Source organism: Littorina saxatilis, unplaced genomic scaffold (genome assembly GCF_037325665.1).
Source record: "Littorina saxatilis isolate snail1 unplaced genomic scaffold, US_GU_Lsax_2.0 scaffold_497, whole genome shotgun sequence".
In the NCBI taxonomy this organism is placed as follows: domain Eukaryota; kingdom Metazoa; phylum Mollusca; class Gastropoda; order Littorinimorpha; family Littorinidae; genus Littorina; species Littorina saxatilis.
Genome location: NW_027126703.1, coordinates 2958 through 30000, shown reverse-complemented (window position 1 = coordinate 30000; position 27043 = coordinate 2958). Strand labels below are relative to the sequence as shown.

Sequence of the window (27043 nt, the reverse complement as noted above, 5' to 3'; positions counted from 1 at the left end):
AAATACACTGTCATCTATCTCTATATATTTATACATATAGATATATATACGGCTTCTCTGTGTGTGTGTGTGTGTGTGTGTGTGTGTGTGTTTGTGTGTGTCTGTAGAAAACACCTGTGGACTGTAGAGTTCTGTTTGTGATGTGGTATGGCTGCTTTTCTGAGTCTGAGTCTCTTTTGTTCAGTGCAAAACTCAACAAAAAAGGAGCTACAACCGCATTACAATCATGTCCAAAACAAAAAGGCCCACTTTGGCACTACTTTCACCTCACTGGCTCAATTCAATGCTTCACTCTTTAGTGAAATCAGTGTCGACCCAAATGATGTGGCCCAAAACCCCATATCTCGTGATCCCTCATGGACAATGAAAGAAATGAATTTTGACACAGAATATTGCACAGCTACAAAGGATGATCAGTTATTACTCAGGATACAAGCCCTTGAGCACATTGATATTGTATACAAAGGCCATGTTCATGTTTACACAGACGGGTCAGTGTTGGATGACAAGAAGGCTGGCGCAGCTTTTGTAATCCACAGCGATGACATGACTGGGAAATTTAAACTGTGCAACAGAAACTCGATCTTCTCAGCTGAGCTCCTTGCCATCTGCATGTCGCTTGTTCATCTCAATCTCAAGAACACTCCTCCTCAAAAGATAGCTATATTCTCTGACTCCAAAGCAGCCATTGAAGCATTAAGATCTAACAAAAGATCAAAAAGACATGATCTTGTCATTGCCATAAAGGAGCTGGCAAATAAAATTATTAAAAAAGGAAGCGAGATTAACCTGGTCTGGTGTCCAGCACACGTGAACGTGCCTGGCAACGAGAAAGCGGACAAAGCCGCTAAAGAAGCTGCCCAAGGCATAGGCGCCTCCGAGGTAGACCTGCCATTGTCTGCTTCTGAGATCAGTAGCCTTACAGACTCTCTTCTCTGGAGAGAATGGAGGAACAAATATATGCACACGGCTATAAGCTCTGGCTGGCTCATTCGGGAAGCCCCATCAAAACAGATGAACACCTATAATGCATGCCCACGTGTAATAAAAAGGATTAACCGCCTAAGGGCAGAAGCTGGGAACTACCAATTTCTGGAGCTTAAATGCACCTGTCAATCCGACCTCACCATTGCTCATTTGACTTTGGAGTGTGATTTTAACTCATGCCACTTTCAACCCCTGACTCAGTTTATAAACTCAAATAGAAATATCCTGCCAAATACCTCAAAGGAAAAATTAAGCTATCTTTTAAGTTTTAATAAAGACCTTGGGTGGCAAGGTCCCAAACTTATCGCTGGACTTATGCACACGCACCCACTTGGTCCCTGGATATGAAGAAACATTGCTGCGGCTGACGCCATTGCTTCTCATACAGCTACTATATATTTTTATCAGAACTTTTAAAAATACCATTTTATATCCAAGTATCTCTTAACACACTTTTTAATTAGATGAGCGAGAGTGTGCGGGGGGCGGGAGGGTGGTGAACCACTGTACATCTAAATATCGTGCATATTTTCCCTAGGGTCGATTTGCAGGTATTACCGAGCTTCTGAATATGAAACTTTGAACTTCCGGCGGAAAGGAAGTCAGACAGACAAAATACATTCGTGTCACGCACAACTATTGGTAATAGTCTGGATTAGTCCATCTCTCGACAGAGGGGGGCTCGTGTGCTCCAACATTATAATGAGCCAGTACAAAATGCTGCAGAAAACAGATTTTCTGCAGTAAAACAACAGCACCATTTTACTGCAGCATTCTTGATTTCAATTTTACTGCAGTAAAATGTTTTGCTCCAGAAAAACCCATTGCTTCGGCGAACGATGACATTATGCAGAAATGCTGCAGAAAAGACAGTTTTTCTCCAGCATTTCTGTTTTTGAACTTTTTCTGCAAAATAACTGAATAATGCCAAAATGCTGAAGAAAAAGTGTCAACAGTTTTTCTCCAGTAAAACAACATCACCGTTTTACTGCAGCATTCTTGATTTCAATTTTACTGCAGTAAAACTGTTTTACTGCAGAAAAAAACCCGTTGCTTTCGCGAAAGATAACATTATGCAGAAATGCCGCAGAAACAAACAGTTTTTCTCCAGCATACCTGTTTTTTTCTGCAGAATAACTGAATAAAGTCACAATCCGCTAAGGATAGGGATGTTGGGTCGCTGCAGTAGGCTACCCTCGGAAGATGACACTGCACTTCTGCTGAGTCACTTCGACGGTGTTCAGTAGCGGGTCTGTCCCGAGCTAACGGACGCAGCCCACTACCTACTATTCCCCCTACTAATGACTTTGACTGTTAAGTCGCGGAGCCAGACTGAGTGAGCTGCGCACGTCCCTCCGTCGACTCCCCGGAACGTCACACGTTGAAGACTGACAGCAGAACGACTATTCAGGGAAGGATCGAACAGCAACACTGAGACCAAGGTCACCATGTGAGCTCCGGTCATGAAGGGCCACAAAAGCAAGGACAATTTATAATTGTGGATGATTAATGATATAAGGATGATTATAATGATGATGTTTTGAATTTCCAATTTTATTTGAGACTACGTGACAGGGCAGCACTCTACGCTTACTGTCATAATATATCCTGGCGTCAACCAGGCCCGAGAACTGCCGCACCTGCGGTGTTGGTCAGGTAAACAGAACCTAAGCACCCCCAAAGTCGCATTCGTTAAGTGAATGACACTCGGCTGTGTGATCCCAGCCTTTCCATAGAAACCATAGCACTTCCACTCTTCCGCCCGAAAAACTCACATGACCCTGATGGGATTCGAACCCACGGACTCCTGGCCCTGCAGCCCGATGCGCTAACCACTGCGCTACGGACGCCGGTAAATCATACAAATCTGCTAATACTTTACAGCAGTTTATTTGGATTGGAATAAAATCAAGTACATAGTAACTGTTATGCTGTTTTTCTGCTGAGGCGATAAAGGCAGATACTTGTTACATTTAGTTAAGTTTTGACTAAATGTTTTAACATAGACGGGGAATGGAGATGAGGGTCGTGGTGTATGTGTGTCTGTGTGTGTGTGTGTAGAGCGATTCAGAGAAAACCATCTTCATGAAACTTGACAGGTATAATATCCCCAGCTATGTTTTGTTGTTGTGATAAATGTCTTTGATGACGTCATATCCGGCTTTTTGTGAAAGTTGAGGCGGCACTGTCACGCTCTCATTTTTCAACCAAATTGGTTGAAAGTCTGGTCAAGTAATCTTCGACAATGCCCGGACTTTGGTATTACATTTCAGCTTAGAGGCTTAAAAATTATCCATTGAGCTTGCTTAAAGTTGTCATTAAAATCAAATTCTCGCAAACAGATCTAAAATTGATTGCATCGTATTTTTCATCACATTCTGAATCTAAAAATATATACATGTTTACTATTAAGATGTGATCACAATTAACGAAAATAGGTTATACAGTACTACGATTATTATTGAAGAAATCGATCCAAAAATGATTTCATCTTATTCTATATCATTTCCTGATTTCAAAAACATATAGATACAATATGTTTTATTCAAAACAAGCTCAGAATGTTATAAAGAATACAGAAAAGCGCGCTTTCCTGCTTAACACAATACACTACCGCGCTATTCTGGCGTGTAAATTTCACTGCGATTTGCACGTGGGAAGTGAGCGATTTCCTTCTCGCGGGGATTGACGAAGCTGTACTGTCTTGGTGAACAAATACAGTGCGTTCAGTTTCATCCCGTGAGTTCGACAGCTTGACTAAATGTAGTAATTTAGTCTTCCGCGACTTGTTTGTTCTTTTCATGTTTTGGTATCGCGAAGTAAATTGTCTTACGTCGTATTAAGAAGCAGACGAACTTTTGCACCCATGTTCAAACGTCAAATACAGTATGAAGTTCGGTTTTTGGAGGCAAGACATTGTTTGGAACTGCTTCATTTTCTTGACATTCAAGGATGTGTACATTTGCTTGCGTGTGTTTGTGCAAAGAAATATATACCGAGCAACAAAAGAAACTCGAATTCTCTTCAGAAATAAGTTTATTACATTTGAAAATTGCATGAAAAAAAACCCGGACATTGAAACGAATCGAAATAAAGGTGAGATGCTCTTCTAACACTGTACGTTGGCATGGAATCGTCGTTTGTTGTCCTGGGCAACGCAAGCCTCGCCAGAAGGTCATTATGGCGTATGACCCCGCTGGTGTTGGTGACAGTCTAACATCGGCGCCTCGTGAACTGGATGCGTTAGTCGATACCATTTCCCGACCAGGGCCACGAATGTGGAAAAACACAGGTCCAAAAGTGTGTTTGAGGCCAATTACACACCACGCCATCACGTGTAGTGCACCCTGCGCATTGTGTTCCATGATGCAGCCATCGACACAACACTCTTTTTTTCCACGCTCTCACCCGCTCATTAACATGATTAATGCAGCGAGGGTCATCATATCAGTGAAAAAAAATGTGTTTTGTTTTTGCCACCAGATCCAGTTATGTGATTTTGGGCCAATTGCTGGCACTCCATGCCATTTCTTCGAAGAAGGACTTGTCCTCTAGCTAGACAGCAGTTTTAGAGGTCTCAGTCAGTCTTCATCGCGTTGTCTGGCCACTGGTGGGACTCTGGTGGTTCCCAATGATGTTCCTGGCAGTGTCAGTGGCTGTAGTATGGAATCGATCTCGAACACGTTGTCGCAGGATCTGGCGATCTTGTCCTATTGCGGTACCGCGAGGTAATCCACTGCGTTGCGTAACTGCAGTGCTTCCAGTGTCAGCAAACACAGCTGAAGGTGATAGACTGTTGACATGTGCACGTTTAAAGCAGCTGCCGCCGCTTCTGTGTCTCCCCCAGCTTTAAGTCGACCCGCTGCTCTCTGGCATTTTGCTGGTGTCAATCTTGGCATCATGGCTGTTTCAAAAGTAAGACTGACATCAAGCGTGCCATGGTCTCTTTTGATTGCTAATGCATCAGTGAGCACACCATTATTATCACACACCAGTTGTCTCCTGCTATGCTTGCATGTACTACAAGCGCCCATTATGTGTTGCACATGAAACCGGCTTGTCTTGTGTGTTGAGACAGTCGCAGCATGGAAATAATTACACAACAGCTTCATTAAGCATGCCTGCATTAAACGTTTGTGGTTTGATAATCTTAACTCTCAAATTGTTTGAGATTTTTTCAATCACAAATTGAAGAATGTTTTCATGTTTCTTTTGTTGCTCGGTATAGTTGATAATTGACCGACGAATTGCAGTCTTTTTGTCGAAGTAGCCGATGTGTCGAAATCTGGAAGGGATACAACTCTATTCTCTGCACATGCGAGTTACTTGCCTTGCCTTGAAAGCTTCGCGCCGATGGTTCAGTTAAATTAGATTCAGAGAACCGCTGAACTCATAGACGTTATATCAGTTGCATTTTGTTTGTTCAAACATGTCGTTGTTAGTTTGAATGAGGTATGTTTGTGTTGTCTGCTCCAAATATGTATATTTCGTACACTTGAGCATTCTAAACTCTTCAGTCGCTAAAAGTCCCACAGAGTATAGCTTCTGAACCCATGAGCTATCAAAGATGCAGGTCGGTTGCTGGGAGGTTATTTGTTTGGTTGCTGGGTATTTACCGAAAAAAGAAACACCCCTTCCAGTGTACAGAAGGAAAGAAGCAGAGGGGGGAATAATAGCGGAACAATCACGGCACAGCACATGTGGCAATGTACCACAATAGGCCAATATATATTTTCTGCAACCAGATAACGAATGGAAGATATGACTTTTGCTATGGTGTAATATCAATATGTTTCCATTAATTCACCTGACGGGTTTGTTTGGCATAAGCAACTACATCCCCCTCAACTTCAACAACAACGTCTCCTGTCACGCCTCCAAAGCAGCCGCCAGAAAGGCAACTGACCATAATACTGGTGTCCTGCGGATGTGTCCTACTTTTCTTCGTTGGTCTCTCCCTTGTCTTTCTTGCAGTTATGATAAAAAGGAAAGTCAGAGGTAAAGTATATTATCATTGTGACTTAACATGAATTGCGCAGAGAAACGTTCAACTGGAATATTCTGAATCAAGCTTTAAGGATTAGGGAGACATATATATTTATCGCATTTTTACTGATCACATGACAAAAACAGCTGTTGTCATTGGTCAACTAGGAACTGTATATCAATTGACATCGCGCAGGAAGTTCCCAGCGAATTTGATATCGCGCAGGAAGTAGTTCATCAATTTTAATTTTGAAGAATAAAATCTCACCTGAAGGAAACAAATGTCTCCCTTTTTTTTAAATCACAAATTCATGTTATAAAAGAAAAGTAATTAAATCAGAAAGATTAAGCTGTGCAATGAATAAAAATCAAACTGTTCCCACCCAGCTTTAACAGAGAAGTAGTAGAAAAGAATGTTACAATCTTACCGACTGAGGTAGTTGGAACAGCCATAAACAAAGCTGACCTTGAAAGTACCAGTAGTGGCAGTACTTAAAAAACTGTGAGATCTCTTGCAGTGTTTCAGCGCACATCACTCACAAAAAGGCAGGAAATGAGCAGCCGATTTAAACAGTTCGCACCTGCATGAACCATTGTCCACATTTCTTAGGGGTCTTAGAGAATTAAAAAAATTCCAAAACTCCAACAAAAATGTGGAATTGGGCGGGTGGGTTAGCCATCAATTTGGAATTTTTATTTTTTTTGGAAACTCAACAAAATATTATTGTGTAACCTTTCCCGCGCCTGTAGTGAGTGTCATTCCTTGGTATTATTAATACAACGTTCAAAGAAAGGGTAAACAGTGTTCAGTATCATGTTAACTTGCTAAAATAAGAAATGTGAATATAAAGCAGTGGCTGAAGGTTGAGAGGGAAGAGAATAAAAGACAGCAATTGAACTGTACTCACCACTAAACGTCCATTTACGGTAGTGGCGAGTACAGTTCAATTGCTCTCTGTTATTAAAATAAGAAACCCGAGTTTAATAATGTTCACTACATGGTGTATGTGTGGCCGGTGGATTTGGACAACTTTTCCCGCATACTATGGGAGACTGTGGCAGGCTCTGAATCTGTATCTGCTTGTGGCAGTGACCTACGCACCAGGACATAGTGCGATGAACCCCATTGAACATGCATGGTCACAGATCAGTGGGGAATTGGCAGGTCTGGTTCTGCCAGACAGGCTGGTAGGAGAGCGGTTCCCTCCTACAAGGCAGAAGCTAGGGGTACAGAGATGTGCTGGATGCACTTCCGACGCCTGAGAAGGGAGCGCTGTTCTATGCTCCAACGCCATCAGCAGATGACAGCCACTTCAAGACATACTTGGAGCTGAAGACAGCGGGCCCAGACACTGCCTACACAACATCACTGGGAGTTGGTGGTGTGACTGGCCGCTGCACTGAGCCTGGCCGCTGCACCGAGCCAGGCTGCTGCTGGGTCTTCGGCTCTGCTGCAGATGGAACTAGACACACCCGCCTTGTGCACAGAACGAAATGCGCACGTGGCAAGCGTGAGTCTGACCGTGACATCGACGGTACTAAGACCAAATACTACACCACCTGCAGAGTTTGTGACAAGACTTTTCCCAGCCCACACTACCTCTAAGCATAAGACAGAAACTGGACATAAAAAACAGTAGCAAGCGATTCCATTTTTTTTATTTTTTGGAATGGGGGTGGGTGGGTGTGTTCTGTTGATTCCACATTTTTTTTGGAGTTTTGGAATTTTTTTAATTCTGTAAGACCCCTTAGTCGTTGCCATACAACATCAACCGAACAACTTTCAGCATCTTTCACACAGTCACAGCGCCGTCGGAGGACGCGATTTTGGATGCGTCGTTAGCGAGACTGAGCTTCGACAATATTATTATGCAGTCCGCCCATACCGACAAATACCTGGAAGCTTTCTTGGGCACAGAAAATGAGCCAGAGGACTTCGCTGATACTGCCTGGCGCACTTCAGTTCCTGCCATCGTTCAGAATTGCCAAATCGAACAGTCAAAAAGAGTACGACTGAGGAAGTAACTGGGACATTCTTCGCTGTTCCTTCCAACTGGCAACTCCACCGAACTTGTTAGCCTTTGTTGGTGATCTGTTTCGACCGTATAATTATTTTTGTTCTTTTTTCATTATAAATGCCTTATTTTGTCTGAGAAAAAGAAACAGTTACTGAAAAAAAAAAAATAAGAACAGCAAAGTTACGAAAGCAGGAAAAGACAATCTAACATTGCCAACATTAAATAAAAGGCAGTACCCTCCCTTGCGTTTGTTTGACTTCGTAGGTGTATGATTCCTACTGTTCCGAAATCGAATGCGATAAAATCGTTATTGTTAGATTTGACTGTGATATCAACATATATAGCTATTCTGATGGACACGTGGGGGGATTCGGGGGCTGTGATTGGATGGTCTCACACATCCCTTTTCCGATCATCAAAGCATAACGCTACGAAAGTTGGCCATTTTTGCCGATATCCAAACGATATCGGCAATAACAAAGACGCATGGTTCCGGTTTCTTCCACGTGTATAAAGTACACGCATACCTCGCCAGGCTTGTGTCTGTGGCTAGTCGACAGACGATGCAATTTGCTTTGTGTGTGTTTTTGTTGTTGCTTACTGTACATGACATACATTACGTGTAAAATCCAGTTGTTTAACTGGCAGCAAACCTTGCAAATTTCCAGAAGCTGCAATCTGAAGCGACCTATCTCTGATTTTTGCAGACGATCTCTCCAATCACCAATGTTTAACACAAAATCAGCAAACTCTCCTGTCACATAGAACGTCCATTGTGTAGTGCAATGTTGAAATGAAGTTACCGGTCTGAAACATTTCGTCGTTTCTTCTGAGACAATCCTTGTTCTCTTATCATCTACAGATTTACCGCAGTCTTCACCACGCGAATTCCCAACAGAAGTCAGACTTTCGAACATACAATCTACGTAGGCAAGCATGATACGTCATAACGTCATATGATTCCTAAGATATTGACGTAATGCTAAGCATCCGGTTATCTTGAGTTTTCTCCGTAATACATGTCCGTGGGTTTTTCAATGTTCGGTTATTTCCGTGGCTTCATGCAGAAAGGGAACCGTCGTCTGCAATCAATGACATGGACCATTCTGGTCCTTGTTGCTGACAAAAACATGATTTTAACACAGAATTTAATGTCAGAATAGCTATATAAACGCTATTGTGTTTTCATCGTAGCAATAGGGTCCGATATTTAGACTCGAACAAGTATAATGCGACTCGTCTTCGACTCGTCGGCATTATACTTGTCTCGTCTAAATATCGGGCCCTATTGCTACGCTGAAAACACAATAGCTGTTATTATCGGTATGAATGTCTCGAAAGGCTGAATCATATCAGATCTCGGCTTACGCCTCGATCTGATATGATTTCAGCTTTCTCGACATTCAGACTGATAAATGTTGATATCACAGTCAAATCTAACGATAACTAATAATATACATATATATATATAGAAGCGGTCGGTTGTGTTAATGGGTTCGTGACGTCATAATCGGGTTACACCATAAGAATCAAGAGGTGCACAGGCCTAATACACGAATTTAGCACATTCTTGAACAGTCTTTATTGTCAGGATTTTAAGGCCAGTTTCATCTTTTCCGCCAAATTCGTATACGTACGTCCTTTGACACTTGCAAATATCGGCCGCCGATTGAAAATAATCAAACATTTCAGAGTTTTCTCTTGTTAATTTCCTCGCCATTTTTAGCGTTAAGTTACACAAGCAAAACTTGGCCCTTAAATGAAAAGATCGTCGTCACAAACGCTAGTTTAACGAACGCATTTTCATCCTAGCTCTATTACGAGGTATGATCCAAACAAAATTATCAAAACACTATCATAAATGTCACAGGTCACTGATAACAAAAAGTAATATATCATTAATTTGAAAGGCCAAGCATTCAACTTGTAAACCTCTCAAGGACGACGTCATTAGGTACTACATGCCTACATCACTTTTAAAATGACGAGGTTTCAAAATACGTCACTTTTGGGATGTGCTTCAAAACGGTGTATTGTGTGAAGCACCATGAAAAACCTCACATTCTTGAAAGAGTGTAGCTGGGTAATGATACAAAGGAAATTTCTTCAAAATAATGTGAAAAGGACTTATTTACAATTATCTTCCCCTTCAAAAGCTGGCCGCAACATAGGTGCCACATTAGCTGACAGGGAAAGGGAAGAACCAACAGATTTCTCTTGCACGCGATCTGCCGTTTTTGCATAGCAATGGGTTGAAATGAAAACGAACCCACCGGGCTTAACTTTGCATCACATAATACCCTTAGCTTAAAGGCACAGTAAGCCGCATGTAAACCATCGTGAACCCGTGTGATCTAGTTTCCCTTTCTCTCGACCACTGGTTCACCTCAAAGCATAAACACATCCATTCGCCATGCTTCCCTATCGCTCTCTGCCGCCTGCAGAACAAAACAGCAATATAATTTAAACCGTAGGGATGACAGCTACCTACATTGCTTCAAAACACTGTTACTGCTAACCGAAACTACAACATAAAACATACCTATGCAAATTTAGGAGACTAAAACAAAAGGTAAATAGAACAGTCTCGGAAAACGTCTAACCACTCAAACCTACTACAACTTTCCGGAACAACTTTTCATCTAAATACCAAACCATAACAAAATCATTATTGATCTCCAAGAAAAGAAAACATACATTTCTCTGTTCATTTACAGGTCACCTAAACATCATACAAATTCCTTGACAAATCCACACACTCATTCATTTATTTATTTGTTGCAGGTGAAAGAATATGGTATGTGTAATGTCTTATTCTTCACTGTATGTGTTTACGCCTAGATCTATGGGTTGTTAAAAGTGCATCTGTTTTGCAGAAGGGTAGAAGAGACAAACCATGTCCTCTCTCTGTTTAGTGGAACCAATTTGAACAGTCTAATGTGTTTATTGTTCGTTTGTATTTCGGTATCCCATTTATGTGTGTCGTGTGTGTGTAGGTGCGTGTGTGTGCGCTTGAGTGTGGTGTATGAGTGTGTTGTGCGTGTGTGTGTATGTGTGTGTATGTGTGTGTGTGTGTGCGTGTTTGTGTGTGTTTGTGTATTTATGTGTGTGTGTGTGTGTGTGTGTGTGAGTGTGTGTGTGTGTGTGTGTGTGTGTGTGTATGTGTGTGTTATTATCGTCATCATTACCATGTCATTTTATTTTAGTGCCCACAGCAGCGCTCTCACTCTTGGTGAACACAGACGATATGTGTACCCTCATCGCAACGGCAAGGATGGCTCTCTCTCTCTCTCTCTCTCTATCTCTCTCTATCTCTCTCTCTCTCTCTCTCTCTTTTTTTTCTCTCTCTAGCTCTGTTTGTCTTTCTCTCTCTCTATCTCTCTCTCTCTCGCTTTCTCTCTCTCTCTCTTTCTCTATCTCTCTCTCTCTCTCTCTCTCTCTCTATCTCTCTTTCTCTCTCTAGCTCTGTTTGTTTGTCTCTCTCTGTCTCTGTCTCTGTCTCTCTCTCTCTCTCTCACTCACTCTCTCTCTCTCTCTCTCTCTCTCTCTCTCTCTCTCTCTCTCTCTCTCTCTCTCTCTCTCTCTCTCTCTCGCTATCTTGCTTTTCATCATTTCCTTGATAGTTTGCATACTTTTTCTTATGCTGAAAATCATTGATCTGTGTTGGCACACTCATGGTAAAGAGGGATTTTATGGTTGGTTCGAGTTGTTGCACTTTTCTATGTCTTAATAAGTTGCTGTCTTTGCGCACATATTACATATATAGACTGAGTATACTAAGAGTCTACATCGCAAGAAAAAGAGGGAGAGATAAAAAGAAAGAGAGATAGTATAAATGAGGGTGAGTATGCCTCGTGTGCTGCTTGTGTGTTTGTATGTGTGTGTGTGTGTGTGTGTGTGTGTGTGTGTGTGTGTGTGTGTGTGTGTGTGTGTGTGTGTGTGTGTGTCTGTTCGTTTGTAAAAGAAGAGCAAGTATTATTGTAATTCAATCAAGTTGGCGTTTTAATGAAACAGATCCTGTGATTGGTCAGAATGCCCCAACTCATTAAAAATTACCGGTCATTAATTGTCAATAACAACTTGCTAAAAAAGCCATTAACACCTGCAGGCGAGGCGCATTGATACAACCTTAACTAGTCTCGGTTAGCTTTGAGGGTCATTTTACACATAGGAAATATGAAGGTCAACGAAATACCGAGACCATAAGGTATGCGAAGTGATGACGTCAAATATGTGACGTAGGTTGATGCATGAATTCTTCCGGACTACGTCAGTCAATACCAATGATCGCTTTTGTGATGAAAAGAATTTGTTTTAGAGTTTGCTGTCTAGAAACCCGTCAAAATGTATGTAAAAGGAAAACAAAACAGGAGCAGAGTGATATGATAGGAATACAGAGACATATTTCTTGGGACTTGACCCTTGCGAATTGCAGGTAGGTGGACTGAAAGTAGTGTGTGAACAGAACAGAACCAATTCTGTCTGTTTACCATCGCATGAAAGCAGAAAAGAGATTGTCGTCAGATCGAACTACAATAACATTAAAGGTCCTTGTCTACATTTTTTATACCGAAATCGCCATTTAACCATTAAAATGCAGAGTCTATTATCTACAAATATCAACAATACACCCCCTTTCGATCAGGAAAGACGAAGCCAGTGTAGCCGTTTGAAAATTCATTGTAGTATTCCAGCGTAGTACTCATAGTAGGATATCCTTATTTGGAAAATGCCAAGCGCAAAACTCCTCTCAAATCCCGTGCATTTCGTGCGTTTAAAAAAAGCGTGGACAGCGCTCCGGTGTGGCTATAAGCATAGTGACATGAATTTGATTGGTCAGTATTTTTAGGCAAAGCACATGTTCTCAGCAAACAGAAAACAAAATATTGGAAGCGTGAGTCACGCTACCCAAAAATAAAATCTTTTTTTACATATTTTTTTCTATAACTTTTTTCCCCATGGTTCATTCATCATCTGACATAACTTTTTAGCGAAATCTAACCATAAGATTATTGAAAAAAAATGTAGACGACCACCTTTAACATGCTTCCATTTGAAACTTCTCGGTCTTCATCGTGGATTGACGTTCTCCCAAAGTCTAATTGTGACCCTCCACCACGAAATGAGTCGCATGTCACCTCGCGCGGTTCTGCGCTAGGCTTAATACAAGTCCGGGGAGTGTCTGGTAACAGTGTGAGGGTCACCTTAGTCACAGGCTTATAACTCAAACAGTTTTCGCTCTTTTCTAAAACGGTTTTCACCACTGGATTGAGCATAAAAAACTCTTCAGGAAAATGTAAAAATATGAAAATCATGCAAAGGTGACATGCGACTCATACCGTCGTGGAGGGTCACAATTGAAGCCCTCCGTTGCTTCGCTCCGTCGGGCTTCAATTACCTTTGGTCGGGCGTCAATCCACGATGACGACCTCGAAGTTTCAAATGGAAGCATATTAATGTGTAATTGCTATTCAATCAAGTTGGCGTTTTAATGAAACAGATCCTTTGATCAGTCAGAATGCCCCAACTCATTAAACATTACAGGTCATTAATTGTCGATGAACACTCGCTAAAAAATCTATTAACAACCTGCTGGCGAGGCGCATTGATACAACCTCAACTAGTCTCTGGTACCTTTGAGGGTCATTTTACAAGTAGGAAATAATTATGAAGGCCAACGAAATACCCAGACCATAAGTTATGCAAAGTGATGACGTCGAATACGTGACGTAAGTTGATGCATGAATTCTTCCTGACTACGTCAGTCAATTCCAAAGATCGCTTTTCTGATGAAAAGAATTTGTTTTAGAGTTTGCTGTACAGAAACCCGTAAAAAGCGGGAAAATGTATGTGAAAGAAAACAAAACAAGGAACAGAATGAGAAGATAGGAATACAGAGACACCCTTCCAGGTAGGTGGACTGAAAGTAGTGTGTGAACAGAACAGAACCAATTCTGTCTGTTTACAACCGCATGAAAGCAGGAAAGAGATCGTCTTTAGATTGAATTACAATAACATTAACATGCTTCCATTTGAAACTTCTCGGCCTTCATCGTGGAGTGACGCCCAACCAAAGTCTAATTGAATCCCTCCGTCGCTTCGCTCCGTCGGGCTTCAATACACCAGTTAACAGTTCCGCGGCCATTTTAGATCTCGCACATGCGCACTTCTTTTAACGCGAGCAGATTCGACCCATTTCCTTTTCCGGGTGATGCGCATATCGTTTTTCGGCATGTTTATGTCTTTTTCCTTTTCCGGCTGATTTCACCGCATGCGCAGATCATGTTATTCGCCCACATTTCTACGCAAGGGACACTACTCCGGCGCACTACTCCACCGGTTGAAAGAGGGAAACATTTTCTTCAGTACAAGTAGTCTGTATTAATAAACAATTAACAAGAAGGACGCTGTAAATTCATTCAATGCAGATAAAATAAGAAATATGTTTGACGAACTTGTTTTGTTCTTATTCACATGACAAAATATGTGAAGATCGAGAGCTGTTATAAAAAAAACCGTGTTCCAGGCAACTCGCAAACAGATAACCGCTGTGTATTTCACCACAACCCAACGCAAAGGAAACATGACACACTAATATTTGGCATACCTTTTTGCATTCATTGAACTTTCCCCAATAAATTCGGCTCACATCAGTCGCACTAAAAGTTTGCCAAAACACGACACACTGGCGATAACAAATGCCCACCTGAATGGTGGTTCGCAACCACACACTAACGACCGTCGAGGCACGTAATGAATTTTGCAATCTTCCGACCACCATTTTGTCGGTTACTGCCATTACTGCAACCAATAGCACAGCATGTTGACGCCATCGCTAATTTGGATGTAACGTGAGGTTTTTGTTATAACGTAGAGGAAAACACACCGTCCCGTTCAATTGCTTCCATCACGTTGAGCAGACGATGCAGCGGTTGCTCGTCGAAATTTCTCGTCCAACCAGAATCGATTTGGGTATCACGTGAGTTTTCCTTCTTTAATTGTACCATGTAAGTGCTGAAACTGTTAACTAGTGTATTAGCGTTGGTCGGGCGTCAATCCACGATGACGACCTCGAAGTTTCAAATGGAAGCATGTTAATGTGTAAGTATTGCACTCAGAACTACCGAAAGCACACTACCAGGGGTCAAATGTCAGCCTCATGATCACTAACGACATCTACGGAGAGTCACTGGGGTCGGACACTGCTGGATCGTCTGCTTTTCCAGAGAGGACTCCTGTGCAGACTGCACCATTTTGGAACAGCAGCGTCAACCTTTTTGTTGCAGGTGCTTGGTCTTTTTGAGATGTCACTACATTTTTATTTTTATGTTTAAGAAAAATAAGTATTTTGAGAATAAGCAATATATGCATAATCTAGCTTGCGATCGTTCACAAACGCGGGACTATACAATTATGCATGTCTCTGTGGATGTACGCATGTGAGAAAAGACTTCAAAAAGAGTTCAAGAGGACGTTAAAGCCCCGGCCGCAGGTATTAGCGAATCGTCTCTTGGTGTTTTGTTAAAACTGAAAGCGTTAAATAACGAACGTGAAACTGATCCCGCAACCACCTGACTTTTAAGTGCGCATGTCGTACAACAACCCAAAGCCGTTGAATTTCATTACTGTACTGGGTAAAGGTTGTCACAGCCGGGGGTGGGAGTGGGGATAAACTCCCACTAACAGGTAAAAGCTCCCAATGGCGTGCGTCGCACATAGCGTCTGACAACCAAAGCCCAACTCCGGGCCTTCACGTGGCGAAACTGTTTCAACTGACAAGAAGAAGGGGGGTCACCGGCGCCTCAAAACAGGTAGCTTCGGGCAGACGGAACTCCTTAGCCTGGGAGGGCAGTTCGTCTAAGGGAAGGAAAACCATGACTTCAAACTTCCGCTGCCTTGCGGCCATACCTGCTCACAGGAAATAGGCTTCGGGAGTAAACCCTGAGGAAAAATCCGGAGCTGGAGTCCCTAAGGCGGTCTGTTGTTGCTTGCCAACCTCTTCAGTTCCGGCAACTCCTACGACGGCACTGGTGCCAAGCTGTATTGGCTCTTGCCCTTCCCTTGGACTACATCAGTGACGTGGAGAGGGGGGACCTACTACGTGGGCTACAGCCTGTCCTCCTTATCATCTCAGCCCAGGCATGCGCCCTGGAGACTGGGTAGCAGACGTTAAATGATGAACTGGCCCTGACAGTACACGATCTTACTTCATGACTTGTTTTGACTGATGGTTGCGAAGTATGTAGACAGAAACAGAAACTGATCTGACAGTTCCAGACTTACTTGATTGAACTGTGTTCCTGATACTGGCACGTTCAGAGATGAGTGAGAAGTATTGGTCACATGCACTCACTGCTTTACATTTTATTTGCTTAGAAAACCATAGAGAGGTTTCTGCGAATTCACTCCAGCAAAGAATAGCGATGCTTTGATAGCACACTGTGGACGTTTGTAGGGAACATTGAACAACGTGAGGAGATGCCGCTGCCCCCAGAGCCCTTTGTGAGTGCTGCTGACAGCAGGGCTGTTGCCTGTGCTTCGCCAGAACATGGTAAGTTTAAGACGTCAGCAACGGTAATAGCTACATTCACTACATGAAAACAACGACAACAACATCAACAACAAGATCATGCAGCATTAATTACGCTGTTAGTATATAGTGTGGTCCGTAAGGAATGTATCGATTTTCTTTTTGAGCCTGAAGATTTATAAGGATATACCACAAAACATCGTCGTAATGCAAGTCAGAAGACTAACATTGCTGGGGATCATTTTGTTATCAAGTCTGAGCGATGTTTTGCACGGGACATATTCCTCATGTTCCAAAGCACGACAATTGCAGGGATCGCTTTGATTTAGAGTCTCCAAGATGATGATTATACATGTAGTTGTTTGTATGTAATTGTGTTTATGTGTTTTTGTTTCAATTGATTATAAATACATCATTATACTGTGCATTGGAAAACACGAACACACACACATGCAGAAAAAGATGGGTGTTGCTTCTTGTATGGCAGCTTCTGACGACGACTCACACCACTGATATGGCATTGCCTTATCTTAATCAAGTTGGTCCTGTTTCAGTGGATGCCCAAAGCAATCGTGCTAAGATGCCACTGCCAGAGATTCCTGACGTTGACACAACTAGGCCTGTTTCCGCACTGTGTGGTATGTTGTCATGAGATGTTGCCTGTGTGTTTGTCTGTCGGTCTGTATGTATCTCTCTGTCAGTGTGTGTGGTATGTTGTCATGAGATGTTGCCTGTGTGGTTGTCTGTCGGTCTGTATGTATCTCTCTGTCTGTGTGTGTGGTATGTTGTCATGAGATGTTGCCTGTGTGGTTGTCTGTCGGTCTGTATGTATCTCTCTGTCTGTGTGTGTGGTATGTTGTCATGAGATGTTGCCTGTCTGTTTGTCTGTCGGTCTGTATGTATATCTCTGTCTGTGTGTGTGTGGTATGTTGTCATGAGATGTTGCCTGTGTGTTTGTCTGTCGGTCTGTATGTATCTCTCTGTCTGTGTGTGTGTGGTATGTTGTCATGAGATGTTGCCTGCGTGTTTGTCTGTCGGTCTGTATGTATATCTCTGTCTGTGTGTGTGTGGTATGTTGTCATGAGATGTTGCCTGTGTGTTTGTCTGTCGGTCTGTATGTATCTCTCTGTCTGTGTGTGTGGTATGTTGTCATGAGATTTTGTCTCTATGTATTTCTGGAATATTGTTTGATAGTTCTAAAGCAAAGCCAGTTTACAACTGTATTATTGTTGACTATATGTCTTGCTGGTTTTGTTTTCAGAAGAGGAGGGTGATTACGCTGAAGTCAACGACCTTCCCAGTAAAGATGTCAACGAAGGTTTGTATATGCTCTTTTTGTATTGCTCCTATTATGTTGTAGAGTGTAGTACCCTTGTTGTCAACATAATGTTCAATTATATTTATTATCGTTTTGTGCGAGTAACTTCTTGTCATACATTTAGAACGTGGTCGTCAGAAGTTGGTTCAGGAAGTTTCTATTCGCTTTTCTTGTACATGTTCATTCTGGTAGACATACCTCACAAAGCTGAACAGTACGTATACGGTATTGTAATTTCTTTCTTTGTTTGGTGTTTAACGTCGTTTTCAACCACGAAGGTTATATCGCGACGAGGTATTGTAATGGTTCACACCCTTTAACCAACTATAATGAGATCTGTGTTTGGCAATATTTGTAAAGCTACTGGAGACGCATGCGACGACTTTTACACAGACGTTGATGACATCAAAAAGAAAGCAGAGGAACGCGAGACCTAGGCGACCAATCGAGGTTAGTAAAGTAAATCGTAACTATATTGCATGATGAAGATGGCATACACAAACTATTGATAAACCCATCCATCTCCCCCTCTCTCTCTCTCTCTCTCTCTCTCTCTCTCTCTCTCTCTCTCTCTCTCTCTCTCTCTCTCTCTCTCTCTCTCTCTCTCTCTCTCTCTCTCTCTCTCTCTCTTCTCTCTCTCTCTCTCTCTCTCTCTCTCTCTCTCTCTCTCTCTCTCTCTCTCTCTCTCTCTCATACCTCGCATAGACCTCTACAAATCGAGTTTAGCCTTCTCGGGAGCGTTTCTCTGGAACTCCTTACCCCAACAGATAAGAAATGAAACTTCAGTGAAAATGTTTAAGAGACAGTCACGTTCACACATCATTCGTGAATGAAATGTCTTGTTCGATTGCTATTTTGTTAAACATTTTGTACTAATGTTAACGGATGTGTAGCTGATCGGAGCAACTTATTCCCAAATGAAAGGTATAACTATGTCAATGTAATTTTGTAATTTTTTGAGTTCTCCTTATGTAATTCCTTAAATGCACACTGTGTTGCATTCTGTACAATGTATTTCTGTATTTTATATGATTGAATTTATATTTGTAATGTGCGTCTGTCTTTATGTGTTGTATAAAGGACAGGTTGGAAGAATAGGCTTTGCCTAAAACCTTTATCCTTTTGTAATAAAGTTCTGAGTCTGAGTCTGAGCCTCTCTCTCTCTCTCCCTCTCTCTCTCCCTCTCTCTCTCTCCCCCTCTCTCTCTCTCTCTCTCTCTCTCTCTCTCTCTCTAAACTGTCTCTCACTTTAAAAGGTCACACACTCTACATTATGCAGAAACACATTATCCTTGAGTAGTTTGTGTGAATTATGGGCTGGCGCCGCAACTATTTGCACAACAACTTGTCATCGAAATAGCGTATAGGATTTAATACAGGGCATTTCTTTTAACGACGAACAGATGTGCGAGTACAATTGTGTGTTTAAAAATCAAAATGCACACATAGTGGACAAACCACATGATATTAGGCAAACATGTTCATCATTATCTGTCTTGGGTTGATTACATGTTTTAATCGTTTAAAACAAACGATGCTTAGAAAATACAACCTAGAATTAAACTATTTTCCAAGACGACAACCGAAGTAGTAGTTTTGAAGTGGCTTTTCCGCTATTCGGGTTTATGCAAGTGTTAATATAGCTGTCGCGGTCGCGGAGGAATACTGACTCTCTCGATCTGTGTAAAATGTCATGTTTTTGGTCAACACTACTAATAACGTATAATAGCTATCTTGAAAATATGTAGACGCCAGTTGATGCATGAATCTGATAATGTATTCGATTATTGAATGCAATATTTATAATATCTGATCTTTTCAAATCTATGATTGCACAATACTGGATAATCATTTGCAATTGCAACTGATGTAAGCAATTGTTTTCCTCTAACAGTCTGGTTTTAATACAAATTCATGTTTTTTTTGTTTGACTCAATGGTTCAAAGGCAATGTGTTGCATTGTGCTTTACCAAACTTTGTTTTCTCTTGATAAGTAGAATACGAAAGCCTTATAAATGTTGTGTGTGTCTGCTTTTGTGTTTCTATTAGGGACAGGGTGTAAGTTTAGGCTTTGTCTGAAACCTTTATAATGTTGTTCAGTTTCAATCTCTCTCTGTCTCTCTCTCTCTTTCTCTCTCTCTCTCTCCCTCCCTCTCTCTCTCTTTCTCGCGTGCTCTTTCTGTCTGTCTGTTTCTCTTTCTCTCTCTCTCTCTCTCTCTCACGTGCTCTCTCTCTCATGCTCTCTCTCCCCCCCTCTCTCTCTCTCTCTCTCTCTCTCTCTCTCTCTCTCTTTCTCTATCTCTCTCTATCTATCTCTCTCTCTCTTTCTCTCTCACTTGCTCTCTCTCATGCTCTCTCTCTCTCTCTCTCTCTCTCTCTCTCTCTCTCTCTCTCTCTCTCTCTCTCTCTCTCTCTCTTTATCTTTCTCTTAGATGTGTATATTAATCATGTTCTCAATTCAGACCGAAAACAATGACACAATGTTTAGCCACATCAAGCAATGCAAAGTTATGTTTCTATTTTCTTCCCAAGCATAGGAGCAATACCTAGCTGCCCGAGAATGACTTCAGTCTTCGTGATGGAGTGCCAGTTGATGAAGACAGAAGAATAACAGTAACAGAACAGGGTCCCTCAAGACTTGGTGGATTACGTCTGGGGGATTTACACCATATGATTTCATTTGTTTTGTAGTCGACATGCTAAACACACCTAAGCAATAAGCGCACTGGATTTAAAAAAAAAATGTCTTGACAGCTTACCAAACTGTCAGTTTAAAAAGACGAGATTAATAAAGCTGTTTTTGCACAAGAAGTGCCTTTGTAAATTTAGACATCTTGCTTGTAAGCAGATTTCTTCTTCTTCAGCGTTCGACGATGTTGTAAGCAGACGGAAAGCTTCACACTACCTTTTGCAACCAAAGCTAGGACAAAACTTGTAATGAGAAAAATGTTAGGTCACTATTAGTAACAATTCCAATGTTATGTTTTATAAAAGACTTTCTTAAAAGTAGATATTTTTTTCTCACAACTGGATGATAGTATTTCTTCAGAAATGTAGCTCAGGGCACTTGAAGTAATCCTCAAATAGAACATTATGCGCAAGCAATAGCCAGCAAGCTAAAAGGCTAAATTATTTGTTGTTTCATTGACACAATGTTATATTATTCTTTACAAGAAACTATTGCTAACTTGCAATGCGACTTTACTAAAGGATTCAATAACAAAGTCTGCGATACAGAGATAGTCCTACACTGTATTATTTGGATATTATGATTTGCCATTAGCTGAAATTTGGAGCATATTTTGTTTGAAAACTGTATCATTTGGTGTTGTTGTTGTTGTTGTTGTTGTTGTTGTTGTTTTGTTTTGTTTATAAAGTAGTGTTTAATCGATTGACAGCATTCAATGTCTCAAGGCATGATAACCTACACACGATGTGTGTGCTTAAATCATTGCAACAAGGTTGTTAATGATTAAATCAACTGTTACATGAGTCGACCATCAGTTTCTTTTTGTGTGGAACAAGAGCGTACCTATGTATTTTTTGTAATGGCTGAGGAAGGAAGAACACCTCTTCATGCAAATTTAAAAACAGAAACATAGAAAATTAGGTTTTCCTAAATATGTCTTAATGATGTGGTAAAACCCGCGACAGAAAAATACAGAATCACAGTGAAATATTGAAATGTAACAAAGAACCATTGGGCTTTCAAGACAAATAATCAAAAGAAGAGCTATAAACACATACATTACGTTGAATAGGGAATTGCAGATTTATCATTATTTTGTTCATTTGATTGACATCACTGATACTCAATGTCAATGCTGAGCTTAAATTGACCACAAACAATACTCAACCGTCAACATGTTAAATTAAATTTCATAGAAGCAAACGAAAAAACAGGTTTACATGGGTTGTTGTCTCTTACACACTGCGATGAGTGGTTTTGTAGTAAACTTAATGATGGTGGTAATTTTGACATTCTACTTCTGTAGATAGTGTAAATAACATGTGATTTGTACACTAATGTGTTACTTGTGCGTGATGCCAATGACACACTCTCATTAAGTGATGTTATGTGATGTTATAAACCTTTAAGCTTTGCCATTTCTTTGTTCTGTCTTGAAAATGATTTATGAACGAGTTTTTGAATGTCAAAATTATTCAATATGATCGGTTTTTAAAATGTATATTTCTTATTGAAAAACAATTGTATGACAGCAATTAGCTGCTTTGATATGTGTATGTATACCTTATGCTTGTCAAGGCAGGGTCTATGTGTTTGAGTGGATAATGGAAGGAACGGACATTGTTTTTCATATTCTTTCTTGTCCATACCGTGTATATTATATGTCCGATTTAGTTGTATTTTGTTGGATTAATGCAAGCCAGCTATTTTCTGGATAGATAATTATGTTGACTTTTTCCTCGTATATGAAGAGCCAAGTTGTGCCTATTGCAAATGTTTGTCGCTTTTTGATTTGAGCCGTTCGTTTTTGTCAGGTCGATTTTGACAGTACCCTTATTTAAGCAGGGGTCATGTGACATCTTTAGAAAAAAAGTTTTGATCTAAAAGGTGTGCAAGACAGCCAAGATGGCTGTTTTTAAACGGCATAGCAAGTTTGAAGGAAATGACACGGGCATTAATGCTTGTGTTGAGGTGTCAACATTGTCGCATTATTATTTTGTTGCCAAGTTGTAAAGGAGTTTGTAGAATTATACTGTGGAGTGCAGTCTTTAAGTCATGCAGAGGTTGTATGACTATTGCATACACGTTTTTAGTTTTTCTACCAGTAATTACCTTTAAGTGAGAACAAATCCACACAAAAAAACAATGATCGAGAGGGATACAGTGATTACATTATAATGTATTATGTCATTCATACGGTTTAGTTTTACAAGTGTAAGACACTTACCTTTACTTTTGCATATATGATATGTGTAGGCTCTTTGTTCTGTTCGAATACATATTTGGAAATCTGAAACAAATATATTAGATGTGTCACTTGAGTTGTGTAAGCAGAATCATTTTACAATTTACACTTAAACATGTTGACAACAAATCATTAGTTGTTTTTCTTGTAAAAGGTGTATATATGCATGCTAACTTTTTAAAAGGAATGTCCTATTTATACGTTATTGTTTTGGTCGGCCTCTAGCTTATTGTTTCTGTCATGTCATTTAATAACACTTTTCCCCCCATCAAACCGATACATATTTTACATAAAGATGTGCTTTGAAATTAACAAAGATAACAACACGTATGCATAGACTAAAAAAAAACAACATTAATGTATAAAGTGTCTTCGGGGTGTGTAGACAGCCTTGGTATACATACCTTTTACATGCCAATTACAGTTTGCTATCTCATTTTGTTAATGTCAAAATGTATGCCTGATGTTCAGATTTAGCTTGCTGAATATTATTCTTTTTTTTAACAATAAGGTACAAACCTAATGACTACACACTTTAAAATATACCTTCTTTGCCCTTCAGACTATTGTGAAATAAAATAGGTCCATCAAGACTTGTATATATGAAATAAAAACAACAAACATCATGAAGACAATTATATAGGTATAGACAATACAAGAAACAAGGACATGTATTCAATTGTCTGTTGTATTTTTTTTCAAAACAAACATTTGTTTAAGTGTCTGCTTCACAACAACAAACAGATAGTTTACAGTTTTAGACAAAAGGACTTGGGGGAAAATAACATCCTGCATGTTTGGAATGCATGTTTTTACATTGATGCTGTTTCAATTGTGTTTTTCGACATTTTCCCCATTATTTTCTTTGACTCAATTTTTGATAAGGCTTTTGCGAAATAAATCAAATACTGCACCAAAAACAACATGTGTGTGCTTGTTTTGTTTTGCTGTGTGTTTGCTAGCATGGCATATTTCACGATACCACAGACTGACTTCTTGTCAACCAATCAATGTGAAGAACGTCTTAAAGAACAAATGATGCAAGAACATTCCAGAAACATATCCAAAGCAGAGGCACAAGATTCACACACACACACACACACACACACACACACACACACTCACACGCGCACACTCTCTCTCTCTCTCTCTCTCTCTCTCTCTCTCTCTCTCTCTCTCTCTCTCTCTCTTTCTCTCTCTCCCTCTCCCTCTCTCTCTCCCTCTCCCTCTCTCTCTCCTCCTGCAAAAACCAAAAGTATGGTAATCACTTCTAGACAGAAACATCAGCTGGCCCCACTTGTTCTAAAGCTTAACCTTGGATCATCACCGATTGAGCAAGTGCGTGAACATCGGGTTCTAGGAGTCACAACAGATTCTGAGCTAAACTGGAAATGTCATTTAAACAATATAAACAAAACGCTGTCGAGAAACATGTTCTTATTCTCGCAGCTACGATATTATGTCGACACTTCAGTTCTTAAATTATTTTACCATGCACACATTCTTTCGCATTTAAGTTATGCTTCTACGTTACGGGACAACTGCAGTGATGTTCACATGATCAAACTGAATTTTCTCCATCGTCGTGCAGCTAAACTTATGATACCTAACTCATCGGTCACTACTGACGAACAACTGAAACTGCTTGGCCTCCTTCCGTTGAACCAGCAGCTTAAACTGAATAAATCATTATTCATGTTTAGAGTTATGAACAAGGAAGTCCCAGAGTACATTCTGTCGCTGTTTCAAAAAGCAACCAACAGGTATGGTTCTAGTAAATTCATTCCACCTCGCCCCCGACTAGATTTGTACAAGTCTAGTCTTGCATTTTCAGGGTCATCAGTGTGGAATTCACTTCCAACAGCATTAAAATATATTCCATCAGTCAAAGCCTTTAAAAAGCAAATACACAGACATTTGTTTCAAATCTGATTCCAAGTGGAGCGTTCCACCGTTATCGTAACCTAGTGGTGATTCAAAATGGGTTTAATCCGATGTATTAAACCGTCCTAATGTTATCATACATACCGGTTATCTTATAGCAGTCTCTTTTCAGGGTTGCTGTTTCTGTTGTTACTGTTGTGTTGGTATATCCTTTGTTGTAGTTCTTTTCTTCCTTTTGCTATGTTGTCGGTATCTTTTGACAAATGACTTACTGTTTGTTATTTTGCTTGCTTGCCGTTGTTGTTTCATTTGGACCATATGTTTCTAGTGCTCGTGACTTTTTTTTTCTTTTTTTTTGGTACTTTACTTTTGAGTACACTTGACTTGCTGTTTGTTGCTTGCTTATCATCATCCGTTTTTTTTTCATCATCATTACCATTATTTCTATTTTCATATTTCTATTGCTGTTATTGTATTTAATAGTATCAAATACTACAACTTTTTCTTTGCCTTTAAATGCCATTTATTATCATATGTACGATTATTTTTGCTGTCAACCTCTTTTGCTCTTATAATGTTTTCATGTCTGTTTTGTATTCATGTTAGTTAGCAAGGACAGATTGTAAGACTAGGCAACGCCTAAAATCTCCATCCTTCTGTAATAAAGTGTAATCAATCAATCAATCAATCTCTCTCTCTCGCTCTCTCTATCTCTCTCTATCTCTCTCTCTCTCTCCCTCGCTCTCTCTCTCTCTCTCTCCCTCGCTCTCTCTCTCTCTCTCTCTCTCTCTCTCTCTCCCTCCCTCTCTCTCTCTCTCAAATATATATATATATATATATATATATAAAACATCAGAAATGGTGAAAGAAACAATTGACAGTCAGCAGAGACTTTCTTCCGAGAATTGTTAAAATCTCTTAGCAGGGAAAGAGAGAGAAATAAGTATCCCTTCACAGACAGCCTATTGGGAGCATCAGACCCTCCTCAAGGGGGACCGAGATTTACAGAGCAAAGTCCCTTTGTGGGGGACGTATCGCAAGGTAATCTAGTCCTGAGGAGGACCATTGTATTTGTACCTAGACCAGACACGTGTTTCGACACTATTGTGTCTCATCAGTGGTCAGGTGGTACTGATGGCGAGAGTTGTCAACCCATGGTATCCAACTAAGAAGCAAACCATTCTCTGAATGGTAGCTTCTGTTGGCATGGGAGACTACCCTCATCTGACAACCCCAAGAGGATATCTGTGAAGGGAAACACTTTGATTTAAGGCCAAAGTGTAGAATTGATATTTATTAAGAAAGAATTTAGAAATTTAGACAAGTTTTAACCAAGAAATTATATACATGCATACACACGCAGACACAGACAGACACACACACACACACACACACACACACACCACACCACACACACACACACACACACACACACACACACACACAGACATTTTGATATAAACATCTGTTTAACCCCAGTATAATAATTTATTTGTTAGTTTTTGCGATGATGAGCCATTTGAGGGCTTAAGCTTGTTTCATTGATTGCCCTGAATAATGGCCGGCCAACATAATAAGGCGTATAACCGGCGGTTACTACCCTTGTCCTCTTCAACGTTGTAAAACTCATCGGGAGAGAAATAGACAGAGAAATGTGTCCTCTAAGTGGGAACGTGTTAATGTGTGGCTTAAAGCGGTTCCACAGGCTCGATCATGTCCTAAAGTGTGTGCTTCATGTGTGTGTTCTTCTTGAAGCGTAATTGCTGCTGGGGGACCAAATGCTCTTAACAATGTTGCGTTCAGTGTGCAGATATACAACTACACACACGTCAGCAAACAAAACAAATCCTGCACCCTAGTTTTGTACCGCGTAATCCAGGTACTCTTTCGAACCCATTGGCAGCCAGGCGCTAACAGTTCCCCAAAACAGCCTTCGAGAAAACAAGAGCGCTTACCTTGTCTGTGATGCACACGAAGTTGACGTATGGAACTGTCGTCGCACACTATAAACAACTAACGATTCTCAAGATTCACACGAACTGAACTGACGCAATGGCAAAATGCTAGACTACACAGTTAAATACACACAAACAAAATGGCGTCAATGTGACACACCTGTTTTTTTGTGTGACTAGACTCTAAGCTTCGCTCATATTAACTGTGTCAAGGTTATAAATAACTACCCTTTGCTTGCACTGCACAACGAAGATTCTATAACCACCTGAAAGTTTGGATCTCAGGTGTGTCACATTTACGCCAGTTTGTTTGTGTGAATAACTGTGTTTTGGTGAACATTGCGGTGTCTCTCCGTTTTTTACAGCGTTATATGATATCATGTTGAAAACAAAATCGTGGTTAAGTTCCATGAAGATCAGTTGAGTAGTTTT

General features: G+C 40.6%; 1 long non-coding RNA gene across 3 annotated transcripts in view; it reads right to left on the bottom strand.

Moving 5' to 3' along the window:
* LOC138955204 (uncharacterized) overlaps positions 1-26770 on the bottom strand; it is a 52209-nt gene extending 25439 nt beyond the window's left edge. For all 3 annotated transcript variants that reach the window (XR_011452140.1, XR_011452142.1, XR_011452141.1), the window contains exons 1-2: positions 26612-26770; positions 22755-22817 (exon numbers count right to left, since the gene is read on the bottom strand). This is a non-coding gene — a long non-coding RNA (uncharacterized lncRNA). The remainder of the gene's footprint in view (positions 1-22754; positions 22818-26611) is intronic.
* Between the last annotated feature and the right edge of the window lie 273 nt (positions 26771-27043).